The sequence below is a fragment of the Arachis hypogaea genome, chromosome 18 (genome assembly GCF_003086295.3).
Source record: "Arachis hypogaea cultivar Tifrunner chromosome 18, arahy.Tifrunner.gnm2.J5K5, whole genome shotgun sequence".
Taxonomy (NCBI): Eukaryota; Viridiplantae; Streptophyta; class Magnoliopsida; order Fabales; family Fabaceae; genus Arachis; species Arachis hypogaea.
Genome location: NC_092053.1, coordinates 29791642 through 29811201, shown reverse-complemented (window position 1 = coordinate 29811201; position 19560 = coordinate 29791642). Strand labels below are relative to the sequence as shown.

The following is a 19560-nucleotide window of genomic DNA, read 5'->3' as shown; positions in this document are numbered from 1 at the left end:
TATGAGTTGTGTGTTTTTCTGTAATTTCAGGTATTCTTCTGGCTGAAATTGAAGGAGCTGAGCAAAAATCTGATTCAGGCTGAAAAAGGACTGCTAATGCTGTTGGATTCTGACCTCCCTTCACTCAAAGTGGATTTTCTGGAGCTACAGAACTCGAAATGGCATGCTTCCAATTGCATTGGAAAGTAGACATCCAGGGCTTTCCAGCAATATATAATAGTCCATACTTTGCACAAGGATAGACGACGTAAACTGGCGTTCAACGCCAGTTCTCTGCCCAATTCTGGCGTCCAGCGCCAGAAAAGGATCAAAAGCTGGAGTTGAACGCCCAAACTGGCATAAAAACTAGCGTTCAACTCCACAAATGGCCTCTGCACGTGAATTGCTTAAGTCTCAGCCCCAGCACACACCAAGTGGGCCCCAGCACACACCAAGTGGGCCCCAGAAGTGGATCTCTGCATCATCCATCATAGTTTATCCAAATTTTGTAACCCTAGGCTACTAGTTTAGTATTTAAACAACTTTTAGAGACTTATTTTGCATCTCATGACATTTCAGATCTAAACTTTGTATTCTCTGACGGCATGAGTCTCTAAACCCCATTGTTGGGGGTGAGGAGCTCTGCTGTGTCTCGATGAATTAATGCAAGTATTTCTGTTTTCCATTCAAACACGCTTGTTCCTATCTAAGATGTTCATTCGCGCTTAACTGTGATGGAGGTGATGAGCTGTGACACTCATCACCTTCCTCAAATCATGAACGTGTGCCTGACAACCACCTCCGTTCTATATACGATTGAATGAGTATCTCTTAGATTCCTTAATCAGAATCTCCGTGGTATAAGCTAGAACTGATGGCAGCATTCATGAGAATCCGGAAAGTCTAAACCTTGTCTGTGGTATTCCGAGTAGGATTCAAGGATTGAATGACTGTGACGAGCTTCAAACTCCTGAAGGCTGGGCGTTAGTGACAGATGCAAAAGGATAGTAAATCCTATTCCAACCGGATCGAGAACCAACCGGTGATTAGCTGTGCTGTGACAGAGCACGTGAGCGTAGTTTTTACTGGAAGGATGGAAGGTAGCCATTGACAACGGTGATCCACCAACACACAGCTTGCCATAGGGGGACGTGCGTGCGTGAACAAGAAGACAGAGGAAAGCAGAGATTCAGAAGACAAAGCATCTCCAAAACTCCAACATATTCTCCATTACTGCACAACAAGTAACTTTTAATTTATGCTCTACTGGTTACTCACAATTCAATTGATAAACATAATTGACTTCCTGACTAAGATTTACAAGATAACCATAGATTGCTTCAAACCAACAATCTCCGTGGGATTCGACCCTTACTCACGTAAGGTATTACTTGGACGACCCAGTGCACTTGCTGGTCATGTGTGCGAAATTGTAAGAGAGTAACAATTTTGTGTACCAGTGGGTTAATGCCAATTGATAAGGGTCTCATTTACATGGAAGCTTCAACATGTACGTGAGAAAATAATAAAAGCACATGGCATACCAGTGATGCAGAATTTACAACAAAGGAAAGGGGAACGTGGGTAATGCAAGATAGTATAAGTTTATATCAATGCAAGAGAAGTACGAGTATTATAAAATATTAACATTGATTTAAATAATGATACCCAATCAGAATAAAACAAGTCATAAGCACCAAGAAAATACCAGAAAAGATGTAACAGTTGAATAAGAATATTTGAACACCAATGGAAAATAATAAATTTAGAAAAAAATAAAAATATGTACAAAATTAAAATGCAATGAATGAAATATGCAAATAAATTTAGTAAAATAAAATGAAAGATAAGAGGGATGAGAAGTTAAAAAAAATGAAGAAGAAGAAAGTAAGAAAGGAGAAGAAAAATTAGGATTGGGGAAGAAAAGGTAAGATATTTGGCTGATCTGGATAAGCTGTGCGGCGCAAGCGACGCGGACGCGTGGGTGACGCATTCGCGCGAATTGCGCTTATTCGGATTGACGCGGTCGCGTCGGTCACGCGGTCGCGTGACACGTTTTATGCTACTGGCGCGAGGGCAGCCTCGCGCTCGCACAAGTCTCTGTTCGAAATCTTATTTTGCCAAAATATGGGTGACGCGGTCGCGTGGTTGACGCGATCGCGTGAATGGCCCTTCTATTAAAAATGACGCGAACACGTGGGGCACGTGTTCGCGTCTTAGGGCTTGTGCTGCTAGCATGGTTCCAGCCCCACTCCATCATAACTTTTTGCCATACACGTCTTTACGTTGATTTCACAGGGCCACACGTTCGCGTGGGTGACGCGGACGCGTCAGCGACGAGGTCGCATGGATCAGTTTGTGCCAGAGGCACACTTCCAGCCACGCTCTCGTGTGACTTTCTGTTCAATTCTCTTTCCTTCAAAACGCACTGGTGACGCGGATGCGTCAGCGACGCTACCGCGTCGCGTGCGTGTTTTTTTTATATATATAATGTAGTATGCAGAATGCAATGTTAATATGAATGTTATGCAAAACTCCAGGTTCAATACAATAAAATAAGATAAAACTCGAAAACAAATAAAACTAAATAAAAAATAAAAAAGGAACGATCATACCATGGTGGGTTGTCTCCGACCTAGCACTTTTAGTTAAAGTCTTTAAGTTGGACATTTGGGGAGTCTTTTGTTATGGTGGCTTATGCTTGTACTAATCCTTGAATCTCCACCAATGTTTGCAATTCCAGTATCCTCCGGGATCCCAAACTAGGCGCAGAAAGCCTTCAAGCAAGGTGAAGCAAGTGACAAGGCCCCAAGAGTATTGATTTCTAGACTGAATTCCGGGGTCCCAGACCTTGCTTTTACACCCGTCTTCTTGTTGATCATCATGATTCCATCCGGGTGATAAGCAATCCGAATTCTCACTATGACATCCAAACAGCTTCCTAAACCCATTCAATTGAGAATTGTACCAACCTTTGTACTTCAATTTGGAGCATGCAACCATATTGAACCTTGCATGACAATTCCTACCACTAATAATCTCCCGCTTGCTCTTATAGCCACAAAGAGCTCTAAGCTGACCATCTGTCTCAAGCAAAGCATATTCAAGTGAGCTAATTAAGGTTAGAGATGAGAGATTTACCCACTTGAATGAAGGTATGGATGGTGATGATTTTGGGGGAAAGGTCTCCAACTACTTTGGCAAGGTGATTTCCAGCTCAATTCCCTTGTGCTCTTCTTTGACAATTTCCACCTCTTTGCAAGCTTCTTCAATATCAACCTCTTCCTCTTGGTAGCTTTCTTCCAATTTGATCTCTTCTTCATTGTTCACCAAGGGCATGGGAGGTTGTGCCTCTTCTTCTTTAATTTCCATGTCAACTCCAATGGGAGAGGATTCAATTGTAGATAAGAATTTATCAATGATTGAATCCATCTCTTGATCATCCCCTTCAAAGTCTTCCATCATGATATGCTTTGGAGGTTGTACACCCTCCTCAACATCAAATTCAATCGTCTTGGAAGGAGGTTCTATGTCTTGACTTTTCTATGGAGGTTCAGCATCTCCCAAGTCTTCAACCACTTCTTCTTCTTCAATAATTCCGGCTTCCTCCACTTGTTCCAGTATAAATTCATGCTCCTTGCTGTCCACCGGAGTTTCTAATGTCTCTTTCATGCTACGTTCTTCATTAGATTGTCCACATGAAGCCATGGGGGTTCCTTGAGTGTCTGAATGTCGGGAAGCTAATTGATTTATCGCTTGATTCAATTGGTGAAGGGTTGCATGAAATCTTTTCACAATTTCCTTGAGACGATCCTTTGATTCTTGTTGTGCTTGGCTATCATAAGTAGGATCATAGTGCTCTTGGATTGATGGATATGGAGATGGTGAATATTAATGTGGTGGTTCTGGGCGTGGTTCATATGGTGGTTGGAAAAGATTTGAATTTTTGAAATTTAAAATTTAATTTGAATTTTTGAAAATTGAAAATTGAAATTTGAAATTTGAGTTTTAAATTTTGAATTTTTGAATTTAATGAGGAAAGAGAAAAATAATAAAATGACACCAAACTTAAAAATTTTTAGATCAAAACGAAGAAAACAACTAAGAACAACTTGAAGGTCAAGATGAACACGAAGAATAACTTGAAGATCAAAATGAACACCAAGAACAAATTTTTTGAAAAAATTTTGATAACTAAATAAAAACCAATAACCTCTTAATTTACGAAAAAGCAAAAATAAAAAAAAAACAAATAAACAGGTAAAAAGCAAATATTTACAATAACCAATAATAAGGCACACGTTTGTAATTCCCCGGCAACGACGCCATTTTGAAGAACTGAAGATTGATGGTTTAGAAGTTATAGTAAACTCTCGTTGCAAGTATAGTTACTAAACCAAGCAATCAACCTTTCTTACAAACGTTTTGGTTGTCACAAGTAACAAACCCCTTAAAAATTGATAACCAAAGTATTTAAACCTCGGGTCATCTTCTCAAGGAATTGCAGGGAAGTATGTTCTTATTATTGGTTATGAGTCTTGTAAATTGGGTGTTTTTGAAAGTAAGGAAGCAGTATGTTAAATGATAAGAAAAATAAAATAGTAATAATAAAATAAACTCTTGGCATGGTAATAGAATTGGAAGTCCTATCATTATCAATTGTGATGAGAATTGGATTTTAATCCCACTTTGTTAACCTCTAACTATGAAGGTAAATCAAGTGGATTAATTAGCTTAATCCTCAGGTCCTAGTCAATTCCTATGGAAAGACTAGAGTTATTGGAGCAACTCCTAATTTCAACCACTGCTTTATTTGACAGCTCAAGCGTTACCAATTACTTAACCCAAGCCAAAAGGGAGAAAATATCTAAATTAAATTAAAAGCATCAACATAAATAAAGCAAAGCAATCTTAAATCTGAAATACCTCAAATAATATTAATTAAGAAAATCATAACATGAATGCAGCATAAGCCAAATTGAAAAGATAAATAATAATTAAAAGTATATAATAAAAGTAAAAAATAAATAAGAGGAACATTGAACCTGTGATGAAGAAGAAATAATCCTAAATCCTAAAACTAAATCCTAAGAGAGAGGAGAGAACCTCTCTCACTAAAAACTACATCTAAAACTAAAATTGTGTATTGTAAGCTTATATTTATGAATGAATAGTTTCCTCCACTTTATAGCCTCTGATCTGTGTTTTCTGGGCCGAAAACTAGGTCGAAAACAGCCCAGAAACCGCTGGAGAAGAAATCTGCCACGCTGATTTTTAGAACTGCGATGCGTCCACGTGGAGCGCGCATTCGCGTCGCCTAACGTCAGAGAAACTCTGGCATATTATATATCAAATCGAAGCCCCGGACGTTAGCTTTCCAACGCAACTGGAACCGCATCGTTTGGACCTCTGTAGCTAAAGTTATAGCTGTTTGAGTGCGAAGAGGTCAGGCTGACAGCTTTGCAGTTTCTTCAACTTCTTGTATTCCTTCCACTTTTGCATGCTTCCTTTCCATCCTCTGAGCCATTCCTGCCCTATAATCTCTGAAATCACTTAACACACATATCAATGCATCTAATGGTAATAAGAGAGGATTTAAACATAAGGAACTTAAGGCCAAAGAAGCATGTTTTCAATCAAAGCACATAATTAGGAAGGCAAATGTAAAACCATGCAAATAGTATGAATAAGTGGGTAAAGAATTGATAAAAGCCACTCAATTGAGCATAAGATAAACCATAAAATAGTGGTTTATCAAATTCCCTCACCCACGAAGTGTTTATCCTCCCCAAATCTCTATCAACAAAGTCCAGGCCCAACTCCAGAATACGACTATTGATGGTGCGTCTTACATCATTGGGAAGGACCAGTTTCTTTTCAATATTCAGGTTCGTCTTCTGATATTTAGGGAAGCGAAGCTCACAGTAGAGGTTGGAGAATTTGATTAGGTCAGTGGATGGGAGTAGCTGATTCTCTTTGTCCACATCATTCAGCGGATTCTTAGCATAATTAGCATAAGGAGAAGGGGTAGAGGCTTTAGAGCGCTTTCTCTTCTTTGAAGTAGTGGCTATAGCTTTTCCTTTGTCTGACATCCTGAAAAATAGATGTGATATGATATAAGCAATTAGCCAAGTAGATGTATAGCACTTAAAGTAAGGCATACTCATGAAGTGAGTGAAGAGAAGAGAATTCTTGGAATGCAAGTAACAAAATTCAGAATTCAAATCAAGTCACAAACCAAGAATTCAAACCATAATTGCACAATGCTTATTCATTGAGCCTAAGAAACGTCATATTCAAAAGAATGATTAAAGGAGTTAAGTTGAAAACCAAAAGAGGAGTTAGTTGGTTAAACAAGTTAGAGTTAGAAATTAGTTTAAAAATCAGTGATATGATGGTTACCGGCTCAATTCAAAAGAAAAGCACAAAGTATGTTGTAATCACACTCAAAATCATGAGGGACATTTAGTCATTGATGATGAAATACAAGATTGCAGAAAAAGCAATTTATTAAAAGTGAATCAACAATCAATGCAAAAGTCACTAGGCTCGCTTTAATTGGTGTTGGTAAAGTCATTAACATTGAAAAACAAGTTAATCGAGAAACATTCAAACACCAAATTCAATGAGGCATAAAAGTCACAAGTTGAAACAAGAACGGAAAACCTCATGATCCATGTGACTTAATGCAAATTAGGTATGAATATAATGAATCAATTAGCCACATAGATTAAAAACCTTTAAACTTGTGAGTTTATGCAAAAGAGGCACAAAATCTCCAAGGAATTTCAAGTTCATGGTCAAGTTGAAAATTCACTTGAACTATTCAATGCATAGAAGTAAGTTGACATCACAAGTAAGCAAAGAAAGTTATAAGCATGACCAAAACTTACAAAGAAGCTCAAGAGAAAATTTCCAAATCCATTTAGTGAACAAGATTCTATTGACATAGAATTTCCTCAAATAGAAGCTTGTTGCATCAATTAAAACAATGTTAATTCATGAGAAATGGGTAGGAAAAATCTGGCAGCATTTCAGCAGTAAATTGGCCATTTTCCAAATTCAAACAATCAATTCAGATTCCATATGAATTCATTAATAATTAAAAACACAAAAACCATATATGAGTTCATATGAATTAAACAAATAAGCCAGTCTTTCAGCAGCAAAACATCAACAAGAAACAAAAGGAATAGGCTTAAGCAGCAGGCAAAATCAACACAGCAGTAAAACCGAACATATAAAATAGAGCACGTCACTCATCATGAAGCATGTAACAACTGAACAAGTAAACACAAACGGCGCACTTATCAGGCCTAGAATCTTCTAACCACATCCTAACTACCTAACAGCATATATCTCTATCTAACCTAGCATACAAAATTTAAACAATAATCTAATCTAACACTAACTAACAAAATTAATTAAGTAGTAAAGCAACAGAGAGCAAAACAGGGCAAGGGTACGGGACCTGGAAGCGGGGCAGAAGGGATGAACCAAGAAATGAAAGGGAAGGTGGATGGAGCGGCCGATTTCTGCTGCCCGTGACGGCGGCCTACGACGGAGCTTGTGGCGGCGCTGAGGTGGCACCGGGACAGAGAGGAGACAGAGCAAGGTGGTGGAGTGAGAAGGAGAGGGTGAGGCCGAAAGAAAGAGCAAGGGTAGAAGAGAGAGGGGGGGTTGTGGCGACGGCGGTGGTTGCGGAATGCTCGCCGGTGATAATGGAGGTCGCGGCGGCAGCGGCTATGGAATGTGAGAGTGAGGGAGAAAGAGAAAAAAAAAAGAAAGAAAGAGGGTTGGGACGAGAAGGCGACGCGGTGGCTCACGGTAGTGGTATGGCCGGCGCGGTGGACAAATGGTTGCTGGTTGCAGAGATGATGGTGGTGGTTATGGAGAAAAAAAGAGGGAGAGACGTTGGGGAGGGATGAAGGGTTGCGCGAATGTGCTAGGGCTCTCGCGTCCATGAGGTTAGTAAATTTTGAATCCACGCGAGCGCGCACTGTGCACGTCCGCGTGGATGAGAGAATAATGAAGTGGCGCGGAAGCATCATATGCGCCTGCGCGTGGATAGGAGAATTGGGAATGGGCGCGGACGCGTACGGTGCGCGTCCGCGCGGGTGAGCTGGGCCAGAGGCACAAAACTGACCCAGAGTTGGCATAACTCTCGGGTCTTTGGCTTGGGTGATGCAAAAACGCATCGATGCGCGCACGCACTGTGCGCTTGCGCGTGGATGTGTTGAACGATGATGGGACGCGGAGGCGCCAGGTGCGCTAACGCGTGGGTAAGAAAATGCAAAGGGCGCGGACGCGCCATGCACGCATCCGCGTGGGTTGAGGCGCAGAGTTGGCCCAAAAATGGCACAACTCTCTGGTCCTTGGCCCAGAAAGCTCCAATGCACAGCCGACGCGCGCGCACAGTTCGCTTGCGCGTGGCTCTTCCTTCTCTCTCTCTCTCTCTTTTTTTTCAAAAGTACTAAGGAGAGCTCAAAATCCTCCCAACCACCTCTAGGACTCTAAAACCAGATAAAATGCAAAATCAAACATATTTTTTTGAAATTTTGGGAATTTTTCAAACAAATTGAGGAAACTTGCAATCCAAGCAAAAACTCAAATTCAAAGAATCATCCCTAATTAAGGCATAGAATCTATAAACACCTTAGCAAGCGAAGCAAAATATACTAAGAAGTAAAGAAACTATATACAATAGAACCCAATTCATTCATTCATTATATCTATAAGAGAATGGAAAGAGTTTACTGATGAGCGGATAATTTATACGCTTTTTGGCATTGTTTTTAGATAGTTTTCAGTATGATTTAGTTAGTTTTTAGTATATTTTTATTAGTTTTTAATTAAAAATCACATTTCTGGACTTTACTACGAGTTTGTGTGTTTTTCTATGATTTCAGGTAATTTCTGGCTGAAATTGAGGGACTTGAGCAAAAATCAGATTCAGAGGTTAAGAAGGACTGCAGATGCTGTTGGATTCTGACCTCCCTGCACTCAAAGTGGATTTTCCGGAGCTACAGAACTCCAAATGACACACTCTCAATTGCGTTGAAAATTAGACATCCAGGGCTTTCCAGAAATATATAATAGTCTATACTTTGCTCGAGTTTAGACGATGCAAATTGGCGTTCAACACCAATTCCATGCTGTATTCTGGAGTTAAACGCCAGAAACAGGTTGCAAAGTGGAGTTAAACGTCAGAAACAGGTTACAAACTGGTGTTCAACTCCAAGTGAAGCCTCTACACGTGTAAAGCTCAATGCTCAGCCCAAGAACACACCAAATGGGCCCTGGAAGTGGATTTCTGCATCATTTACTTATTTCTGTAAACCCTAGTAACTAGTTTAGTATAAATAGGACTTTTTACTATTGTATTTACATATTTGATCAGTTTTATGCTATCTTAGGTCTTTATGGGGGCTGACCACTCGGCCATGCCTGGACCTTGTTCTTATGTATTTTCAACGGTAGAGTTTCTACACACCATAGATTAAGGTGTGGAGCTCTGCTGTTCCTCATGAATTAATACAAAGTACTATTATTTTCTATTCAATTCAAGCTTATTACGATTCTAAGATATTCATTCGCACTTCAATATGAATGTGATGATCGTGACACTCATCATCATTCCCAACCTATGAACGCGTGCCTGACAACCACTTCCGTTCTACCTTAGATTGAATGAATATCTCTGGGATTCCTTAATCAGAGTCTTTGTGGTATAAGTTAGAATCCATGGACGGCCATTCTTGAGATCTGGAAAGTCTAAACCTTGTCTGTGGTATTTCGAGTAGGATCTGGGAAGGGATGGCTGCGACGAGCTTCAAACTCGCGAGTGCTGGGCGTAGTGACAGACGCAAAAGGATCAATGGATCCTATTCCAGTATGATCGAGAACCGACAGATGATTAGCCATGCAGTGACAGTGCATTGGACCATTTTCACTGAGAGGACAGGATGTAGCCATTGACAACGGTGACGCCTAACATACATCTTGACATAGAAAGGAGTATGAATGATTGGATGAAGACAATAGGAAAGCAGAGGTTCAGGAGGAACAAACATCTTCATACGCTTATCTGAAACTAAGGCTTCCAACTCTTCTCACTGGGTACTTAGTTTTTGCTAGCTTATGTTTCCTTGTTTATTATAAATGTCATATTTCCCAGCAAGGAACAGGATTAAGGGAGACTGAGCATGTTGTGTAACATGAAAATGGATAATGACTGCAAAGGGAGTGCACATTCAATTTAAAAGTGATGAAAAATCACATTGTTAAATTTAGATTTATACTACTAATTATCTGTAAAATGCATTTATAACTAATAACAAATGGCTCACTTTGGAGTGTGTTGTTTAATTTTTTTAAGTTGGCTTGGGGTTTTGAGTGGCTTCAAAAACTATGATGATCCTTTGCTAAAAATTAAAAATGCTGCAATCTTTTGATTTTTATATGGCAATATTTAGGTCTTCTCAATGCTCGATACAAGTAGGCTGTACCATGCAGTAGCTACTTGTAAGTTGTTTAGATTTAATTAGTTCTTTTATTGCGGTGAAAAATGAATAACAGCATTTATTTCAACTTCTGTGAGCTTCTTGAACATAAATATCACATACCTTATTTAATTTGCAGATTGTAGCTGTACACTTAGTGTTGTTGCACTTTGCATTGGTGACTCCTTTATAATATGTTTACCCTTTTAATTCTATAGGAGGTGATGAACATGCCAGACTTGGCTATGCAATCTTTGGCCTTAACAATTCACCATTTAAAGGAATTTGGGTTTGAGAGAATTGTATGCTCAGGTTTTTCTTTAAGGCCATTCTCAAGAAATATGGAAATGACCTTTTCAGCCAATACGTTTCAATAACTAGAGGTAATTATATCTGGAGCATAATTTTTATTGGCATGCTGGATGATTTCTTTTTTCTTTTTCTGTTTGTTTTGAACTGTGATAACAAACTGTTATTGTATGTACTTTAATTTTCATCATACCATTTTGGACTCTATTGTGTATACTTGTTGCTAATGGATGTTTTTATGTGATTTCAGATTTTAAAAAATAATAGTGATGGATCTGAGAATGGGACCTTGCTGCAAATTATGAATCGCACCCTTACTATATTCGGTTCTAGGCTTCTTAGGCATTGGGTACGAGGTGCTTCTAGTTTTGATAATCCACCATTGAATGTTGAATTATTGATTCTTTCAGCTAAAGAAAATCCTTTATCTAATTGTTCTTATTCATGAAACAGGTATCTCACCCGTTATGCGATCAGACCATGATTTCTGCTTGTCTTCATGCTGTATCTAAAATTGCAGAGTCCATGAAATAGGTATCAAAATATTTATTTTTACATGATTCGCTTTCGTTCTCATGGGAATACTCGTAGTAGTCTCATGATGGAATCGAACCCTATTGAGAACTATGAAAATTCAAGCATCTCCTTTAATTCATATAGCTTTGATGAGACTTGTGACACGGTGTTCTTTGACATGAAAAGACTGTGGCCCTTTCATCAAGTGGATGAACTTCAATAAGTACTGACTACGTACTAATAAGTGGCCTTTGATTACATTAAGGATTATCTTCAATCGTAACCATAATTTAAAGCCTTGGTGAAGAGCTTCATGAAAGATTAGTGCTAGCTGCAGGGGAAAGGATATTGGTGGAGACCACTTTATCAAACTTTAATTTCTTTTTTTTTGTTTTATAGTTAGTATATTGTGAAGCATGCAATTCTTTCTATTTCCATAAATAAGCTAATTAGGAAACCTAAAAATATATCAGCAATAGTATTTCTATTTTATTTGTAATTCATTAATTCCAGAATTGTGTTCTTTATTTTAATATGATTTCATGATTGGTGCTGATTGTTGCAGTCACACTATGTTTTGTTGCTCTGTTCCTTCAAAGAACAACTTCCAACATGTTCGTGTCCATGCAATGGAAGCAGTAATGGCTTGCTGGAAGATTGAGCAATCCTTACAAAGTCTAACAGGTGCAATAATTGTGTTCTTTTTTCATTTTTTATCTTAAAATAATAATAATAATAAACCAAGTTGTGAAATGAAAATTAATTAAAATGAACATGATTTTTTTTTCAGGAAAAAGTTGGGCGTGAAAATAAGTACTCTAGAAGCAAATAGTCAAGACAAAAGAAGGATTGGAGTGAAGACAGAAATTATCATGACAAAGTGCACCAAAAGCTATGAAGAAAATTTTATGTATTAAGAGCTACATGTTAAGATATTTATAATTAAAAAATTATATTATGTTAGATACTTTATTTGTATAGGGGTTATTACTTTTGATTTTTAATACTAAAAAATAATATATTATGTTTAATACATTGTTTGAGTTATATAATATTTTCTTTATGAGTATTGATTTTTTGTTATTGAAAAAGTTTAATAAAAAAATTATTTTTTTAATTCGATAAAAATGATGGTTAAAATTTGTTTTTGTAAATGATAAAAAATATCACTTTTATCCGGTAAAAAAGGCGGTTTGTAACTGCCATTTTAAATAACATGTAATGCCATTTTAATTCGGTAAAAATGGCGGTTTCAAACGCCATTTTAACCAACTAAAAATTGCCGTTTTAACCAACCAAATTATTGCTTTGTCAGGGTAAAAACGGCGGTTCGTAAATGCCATTTTCATCCTGGAAATAACGGCGGCTTGAACCACCATTTTAACTAACCAAAACTGCCGTTTTAACCCTGGAAATAATGGCGGTTTGAACCGCCGTTTTAACCAACTAAAAAAATGCTGTTTTATTTGGAAATACCGTTTTAACCTATCCAAAAACCGCCGTTTTAACCATGGGAATTGTGGCGGTTTTCAGAAAACCGCCGTAATAACCAGAATGGCTCCCAGAATTACGTCGTTTTCTAAAACCGCGATTTCTGGTAATAACGGCGGTTTAAACCGCCGTAAATACCCAAAAAAACCGCCATTTTAACCAAATTTTTTTGTAGTGACAATGCTCTGAACATCTGTGAGGCTCCATGAGAGCTCACTGTCAAGCTATTGACGTTAAAGAAGCACTTATTGGGAGGCAACCCAATGTTATTTAATTATATCTATTTTATTTTCCTTGTGTTATTTCATGTTTTATTAGGTTGATGATCATGTGGAGTCACAAAAACTACTGAAAAAATCAAAAACAGAATAAAAAATAGAATGAAAAATAGCACACCCTGAAGGAGGAGCATTCTAGCGTTTAAACGCCAGAAACAAGCACCAAGCTGGCGTTTAACGCCATAAACAAGCATCTGCCTAGCGTTAAACGCCAGAAACAGGCTACATTTGGGCGTTTAATGCCAGCAACAAGCAGCAATCTGGCGTTAAACGCCAGGATTGCACAGCAAGGGCGTTTTACACGCCTAATTGGAGCAGGGATGTTAAGTCCTTGACCCCACTTGATCTCCACAGGATCCCCACATCTTCTTCTCTCCTCTTCACACCTTTTCATAACTCTCTTCCCCATATACCCTTCACCAATCACCTCAATCACTCTTTCCCATAACCTCTTCACCACTCACATCCATCCTCTCTTCCCCATAAACTGCACCTACCTCCAAAATTTAAACTCTTTTCCCTCACAACCCCAACCCTAATGGCTGAACACTAAATCCCATCCCACCCCTATATAAACCCCTCTTTCCTTCTTCATTTTCACACAACACAACCCTCTCTTCTTACCCTTGGCCGAATACACCTTCTCCCTCCATCTCCTCCATTCTTTTTATTCTTCTCCTTCTTTCTTTCTTCTTTTGCTCGGGGACAAGTAAACATTTTAAGTTTGGTGTGGTAAAAGCATAGCTTTTTATTTTTCCATAACCATTTATGGCACCTAAGGCTAGAGAAACCTCTAGAAAGAGGAAGGGAAGGCAATTGCTTCCACCTCTCAGTCATGGGAGATGGAGAGATTCATCTCAAAGGTCCATCAAGACCACTTCTATGAAATTGTGGCTAAGAAGAAAGTGATCCCTGAGGTTCCTTTCAAGCTCAAAAAGAATGAGTATCCGGAGATCCGACATGAGATCCGAAGAAGAGGTTGGGAAGTTTTCACCAACCCCATTCAACAAGTCGGGATCTTAATGGTCCAAGAGTTCTATGCAAATGCATGGATCACTAGGAACCATGATCAAAGTGTGAATCCGAATCTAAAGCATTGGCTCACCATGGTTCGGGGAAAATACTTAGATTTCAGTCCGGAAAATGTAAGGCTAGCGTTCAACTTGCCAATGATGGAAGAGAACGCACGCCCCTACACAAGAAGGGTCAACTTTGATCAAAGGTTGGACTAAGTCCTCATAGACATATGTGAGGAAGGAGCTTAATGGAAAATTGACTCAAGAGGTAAGCCAGTTCAATTAAGAAGGCATGACCTCAAACCAGTGGCTAGGGGATGGCTAGAGTTCATTCAACGCTCAATCATTCCTACTAGTAACCGGTCTGAAGTTACTATAGACCGGGCCATCATGATCCATAGTATCATGATTGGAGAGGAGGTGGAAGTTCATGAGATTATACCTCAAGAACTTTACAAGGTGGCTGACAAGTCCTCCACTTAGGCAAGGTTAGCCTCTCCTCACCTCATATGCCACCTCTGTATTTCGGCTGGAATTGACATAGAGGGAGACATCCTCATTGAAGAGGACAAGCCCATCACTAAGAAAAGGATGGAGCAAATAAGAGATCATGGACCTCAACAAGAGCATGAGGAAATTCTCCACCATGAAATTCCTGAGATGCCTCAAGGGATGCACTTTCCTCCACAAAACTATTGGGAGCAAATCAACACCTCCCTAGGAGAATTAAGTTCCAACATGGGACAACTAAGGGTGGAGCATCAAGAGCACTCCATCATCCTTCATGAGATTAGAGAAGATCAAAGAGCTATGAGGGAGGAGCAACAAAGGCAAGGAAGAGACATAGAGGAGCTCAAAAGCACCATTGGTTCTTCAAGAAGAGGAAGACGCCACCCTCACTAAGGTGGACTCTTTCCTTAATCTCCTTGTTCTTATTTCTCTGTTTTTCATTTATTATGCTTTATGTTTATTTATGTTTGTGTCTTATTACATGATCACTAGTGTTTAAGTGTCTATGTCTTAAAGCTATGAATGTCCTATGAATCCATCACCTCTCTTAAATGAAAAATGTTTTAATTACAAAAGAACAAGAAGTACATGAATTTTGAATTCATCCTTGAAACTAGTTTAATTATTTTGATGTGGTGACAATACTTTCTGTTTTCTAAATGAATGCTTGAACAGTGCATATGTCTTTTGAAATTGTTATTTATGAATGTTAAATATGTTGGCTCTTGAAAGAATGATGAAAAAGGAGACATGTTATTTGATAATCTGAAAAATCATAAAAATGATTCTTGAAGCAAGAAAAATCAATGAATACAAAAGCTTGCAGAAAAAAAAGAGAAAAGAAAAATGGCAAAAAAAAAGAAAGAAAAAGAAAAAGCAAGCAGAAAAAGCCAAAAGCTCTTTAAACCAAAAGGCAAGAGCAAAAAGCCAATAGCCCTTAAAACCAAAAGGCAAGGGTAAATAAAAAGGATCCAAGGCTTTGAGCATCAGTGGATAGGAGGGCCTAAAGGAATAAAATCTTGGCCTAAGCGGCTAAAACAAGCTGTCCCGAACCATGTGCTTGTGGCGTGAAGGTGTCAAGTGAAAGCTTGAGACTGAGCGGTTAAAGTCGAGGTCCAAAGAAAAAAAAAAGAGTGTGCTTAAGAACCCTGGTCACCTCTAAATTGGGGACTTTAGCAAAGCTGAGTCACAATCTGAAAAGGTTCACCTAGTTATGTGTCTGTGGCATTTATGTATCCGGTGGTAATACTGGAAAACAAAGTGCTTAGGGTCACGGCCAAGACTCATAAAGTAGCTGTGTTCAATAATCAACATACTGAACTAGGAGAATCAATAACACTATCTGAATTCTAAGTTCCTATAGATGCCAATCATTCTGAACTTCAATGGATAAAGTGAGAGGCCAAAACTATTCAAGAGGCAAAAAGCTACTAGTCCCGCTCATCTGATTGGAGCTAAGTTTCATTGATATTTTGGAGTTTATAGTATATTCTCTTCTTTTTATCCTATTTGATTTTTAGTTGCTTGGGGACAAGCAATAATTTAAGTTTGGTGTTGTGATGAGCGGATAATTTATACGCTTTTTGGCATTGTTTTTACATAGTTTTTAGTATGATTTAGTTAGTTTTTAGTATATTTTTATTAGTTTTAATTAAAAATCACATTTTTGGACTTTACTATTAGTTTGTGTATTTTTCTGTGATTTCAGGTAATTTTTGACTGAAATTGAGGGACTTGAGCAAAAATCAGATTCAGAGGTTAAGAAGGACTGCAGATGCTGTTCGATTCTGACCTCCTTGCACTCAAAGTGGATTTTCTGAAGCTACGGAACTCCAAATGGCACACTCTCGATTGCATTGGAAAGTAGACATCCAGGGATTTCCAGCAATATATAATAGTCCATACTTTGCTCGAGTTTAGACTTTAGACGATGCAAATTGGCGTTCAACGCCAATTCCATGCTGCATTCTGGAGTTAAACGCCAGAAACAGGTTGTAAAGTGGAGTTAAACGCCATAAACAGGTTACAAACTGGCGTTGAACTCTAAGAGAAGTCTCTACATGTGTAAAGCTCAATGCTCAGCCCAAGAACACACCAAATGGGCCCCGGAAGTGGATTTCTGCATCATTTACTTATTTCTGTAAACCCTAGTAACTAGTTTAGTATAAATAGGACTTTTTACTATTGTATTTACATCTTTGATAAATTTTATGCTATCTTAGATCTTTATGGGGGCTGGCCACTCGGCCATGCCTGGACCTTGTTCTTATGTATTTTCAACGGTAGAGTTTCTACACACCATAGATTAAGGTGTGGAGCTCTGCTGTTCCTCATGAATTAATACAAAGTACTATTGTTTTTCTATTTAATTCAAGCTTATTCCGATTCTAAGATATTCATTCGCACTTCAATATGAATGTGATGATCGTGACACTCATCATTATTCCCAACTTATGAACGCGTGCCTGACAATCACTTCCGTTCTACCTTAGATTGAATGAATATCTCTGGGATTCCTTAATCAGAGTCTTCGTGGTATAAGTTAGAATCCATGGACGCCCATTCTTGAGATCCGAAAAGTATAAACCTTGTCTGTGGTATTCCGAGTAGGATCTGGGAAGGGATGGCTGTGACGAGCTTCAAACTCGCGAGTGCTGGGCGTAGTGACAGACGCAAAAGGATCAATGGATCCTATTCCAGTATGATCGAGAACCGACAGATGATTAGCCATGAAGTGACAGCGCATTGGACCATTTTCACTGAGAGGACAGGATGTAGCCATTGACAACGGTGACGCCTAACATACAGCTTGCCATAGAAAGGAGTATGAATGATTAGATGAAGACAACATGAAAGCAGAGGTTCAGGAGGAACAAGCATCTTCATACGCTTATCTGAAACTCTCACCAATGAATTACATAAGTATCTCTATCTTTAATTTACGTTTTATTTATATTTTAATTATCAAATATCCATAACCATATGAATCTGCCTGACTGAGATTTGCAAGATGACCATAGCTTGCTTCAAGCCGACAATCTCCGTGGGATCGACCCTTACTCAGGTAAGGTTTATTACTTGGATGACCCAGTGCACTTGCTGGTTAGTTGTGCGAAGTTGTGACAAAGAACTAAGATTATGAACGTGCGTATTAAGTTTTTAGCGTCGTTACCAAGGAATGAACTGTCACGATTTCTGTGCACCATTTACCATGGTGGGGTGTCTCCCACCAAGAACTTTTAGTTTAAGTCCTTAAGTTAGACATTTGGGAGGCTCCTTGTCAAGGTGGTTTATGCTTGTAGCCATCTTTGAACCTCCAAGAGTGCTTGTCCTTCAATCGGTCGTCAGAAGTTCCAACCATCTTCACCAAGCTTGGGTGAGGTTCTCTCCAAGATATGAGTTCCCAAAATTGGTTTTCATGTTGTGATCCAGGGTCCCATATCTTATCTTTGCACCCATCTTCTAGTTGATCGCTTTGATTCCATCCGGGTGACAAGAAAGCTGAATTCTCATGAAAGCACCAAGCTATCCTCCTAGACCCATTTAATTAAGCACTACACCAATCCATATTCTTCAATTTTGAACTTCCAACCATAACGAGTCTAGATTTACAATGCCAACCACTAAACATTCTCCTCTTTCGCTTAATTCCACAAAGCCCTCTAAGTTGGCCATCCGTTTCAAGCAAAACAAATTCAAGTGGAATAATAAAGCTGAGAGTTAGAAGTTTTACCCACTCAAACGAAGGATTGGATGACAACCTAGGTGGAGGAGTTCCCAAAGATCTTGATGAAGCACGCTCTACTCCCATCCATCCTCTTCTAGAGGCTTCCACCACTTGGCAAGGTTTTTCAAGTTCCTTCTCTCGCCAAGCTTCTTCAAGTTCGCATTCTTCTTCACCAATTTCTTCTGTCTCTTCCCCATCACTCTCATCATAGATAGGAGGTCTAGTGAAGTCTACCTCATCATCAAGTCTAAGCATATTGGGGAAGGACTCTTCAAACTCGAAAGGGTTATATGTTGATGTGGAATCATCATATATAAGGGAGCTTGTTGCTTGGGACACTTCTTCCAATTCTTCACTCACAATATGCCTTGGAGGTTGCACATCCTCCTCAACATTGCATTCTAGTCCACTGGGAGAAGGCTCAACAAGATCGTCAAGGGGATCGATCAATGTGGGCAAAAAATCACTAATGATGGAATCCACTTCTTGATCAATATCCTTCAACTCTCTGTCTACTTTCGCAACATTACTTTCCTCTTTAACATCCCTTCCAAACTCCGTGGAAGAGGGTTCTTCAACTCGAGATTCCTTTATGTGCTCAACGTATCTCAAACATCCACCCACTACTTCCTTTCGACCACTAATCTCTACCTTCTCCTCTTATTGCACTTCTTGCGTTAACTCCTCTTCCTCACCATGGAGCTTCAAATTCACTCCCTCACTAGGCTCCTTGATTGTTTCTCCACATTCAACAATGGGAGTACTTAGGGTGCATGAGCTTAGGTGGGATGTTAGGTGACTCACGGCTTCTACCATGCTAGTCATCCTTGCTCTTAACTCCTTAAACTTATTTTCATCCTCCTCTTGTCGCCTTAAGATATGAGATTCAAGGTCTCTCAGTTCTAACATGAAGGCTTCATCGGGAGGTGGTGGTGGAAGAGATGTTCCATTGTTTGAGTAAGGTTGTTGTAATTGGAAAGTGGTTCATATTGGTGAAATTTTTGAGGTGGTGTATGTGGAATTTGTGGTTCTTGGAAGTATTGGTGTTGGAATGTTGGATATGGGTTGGGATCATATGGAGGTAGATGGTGGTAAAAGGTTTGTAAGTGTGGTGTAGGGTTATATTGAGGAGGGGGTTCATATGCATGTGGTGGTTGTGGTTGACAATCACAATAAGGATCATCACACACATTGGATTGGTATGCATTAGGATTAGGATTATACCCATAAGA

The 19560-nt window shown here is 39.0% G+C and overlaps 1 long non-coding RNA gene across 1 annotated transcript; it reads left to right on the top strand.

The window, feature by feature from the left end:
- Window positions 1-11038: 11038 nt before the first annotated feature.
- On the top strand, window positions 11039-12098 carry LOC140181656 (uncharacterized). Its single transcript, XR_011876682.1, has 3 exons — window positions 11039-11139; window positions 11268-11324; window positions 11872-12098. It is a non-coding gene; the product is annotated as an uncharacterized lncRNA (long non-coding RNA).
- The last annotated feature ends 7462 nt before the right edge of the window (window positions 12099-19560 follow it).